The sequence below is a fragment of the Octopus bimaculoides genome, chromosome 2 (assembly GCF_001194135.2).
Source record: "Octopus bimaculoides isolate UCB-OBI-ISO-001 chromosome 2, ASM119413v2, whole genome shotgun sequence".
NCBI classification, from domain to species: Eukaryota; Metazoa; Mollusca; class Cephalopoda; order Octopoda; family Octopodidae; genus Octopus; species Octopus bimaculoides.
The window spans coordinates 101,002,590-101,004,118 of record NC_068982.1 but is presented as its reverse complement, the minus strand read 5'-3'; the positions used below and the strand labels follow the sequence as shown (position 1 = coordinate 101,004,118).

At 40.2% G+C, this 1,529-nt stretch overlaps 1 protein-coding gene across 1 annotated transcript in view; it reads left to right on the top strand.

Moving 5' to 3' along the window:
• Positions 1–1,529, top strand: part of LOC106874359 (extracellular matrix protein 3) — a 553,132-nt gene that overhangs the window by 291,453 nt on the left and 260,150 nt on the right. The window lies entirely within an intron of this gene.

The following is a 1,529-nucleotide window of genomic DNA, read 5'->3' as shown; positions in this document are numbered from 1 at the left end:
CGCTGTCGCTGGCTACCGTCTCTAACAGTCGCCATCATCATTGTCGCTTGTCAGCTTGATGGTCGTATGTCCGTCGCAGTGTCATTGTATTTATTAATGAGAATTATTACGATGTGCTCCACCTCTCAACACCACCGCTGTCACAGCTAATTCCACCACCAACACCACCACCACCGCCACTACTACCACCGTTGTCGCCAATGTTTGAAGGTTCTTGGAAGAGGTGTTGTGTGAAACCCTCGTTGTTCAGCTTCTGCTACTCTCCGCCTCTTCTTCCAGCCCTTTCCTGACAGTGTAGCCCTTTCTACTTTATCTTCATCTTCTCTCGCTTCGTTTGCCAACATCACCAGCCACTAATGCCAACCGTATACCCCGCGACACCACCAACATCACCAGCGTTAATACCACTGCTGCTGCTGCTACTACTACTACTACTACTACTACTACTACTACTACTGTTGTGTTGCTGCTTCTAATTGTAGTCGCCGTGGTATATCTCATTCACAGTTTATATACATGCGCACACTAACACACATACACACACACACACATGCACAAACACACACACGCATGCATGCATACACGCACACGCATGTATACATACAAACAAATATACTTTTAGGTACTTTATATATGTATATACATGCATACGTTTGCACACATTATATACATACATATGTGTGTGTAAATACATATATATATATATATATATAAATGTAAATGTTTATATATGTATATAAGAATATATATGCATATATATGAATATATATATATGTGTGTGTGTGCATTTATATATATGTATGTGTGTGTATATATGTGTGTGTGTGTGTGTGTGTGTGTGTGTGTGTGAGTGTTTTAAATATATGTGCATACAAATATATACATATGTATGTACACATATACACACTGGTACATACATACGCATAAACATGCATATAGAGATGTATATGATTGTTTCGTTACGTGTGCGTGTGCATGCGCGCGCATGTGCATTACATGGCGATGATAGCGGTGCCTAGTGGCAGTAATCCGTTTAGACGGTGCGAGAATTAATATTTGTCATTAATCCTCTGTTGTTTTGCAAAGAGCGGGAATCGGGATAGGAGCTGGGAGAGGCATTGCTGCCTCTTTAATTATAGCAATGCCAATTGCCCGGCCACGGCAAGTTTCACTGTTTAGTGAAGGGAACACAAGCAGAAGGTGCGCATGCTCGTATCAACATACAGAAAAAAAGCGGGTATATACATATATATATATATGTGGGAATATATAAATTTGTGTGTGTGTGTGTTGCGCGCACACATACACTCGTGCATAATTGACATACATATTCGTGCATCCGTCCAGATAAGGACCTTTACACACGGACACACGTACACACAAATAGATAGATAGATAGATAGATCCACAACTTCCCACAACTGTCTATATTCATTTCAAGCACGCATAAACACACGCACTTTATTGCCTTTATATTTAGATGCTTTCCAAATATAGGCACATGCATGATTTCATTTATACATACATAC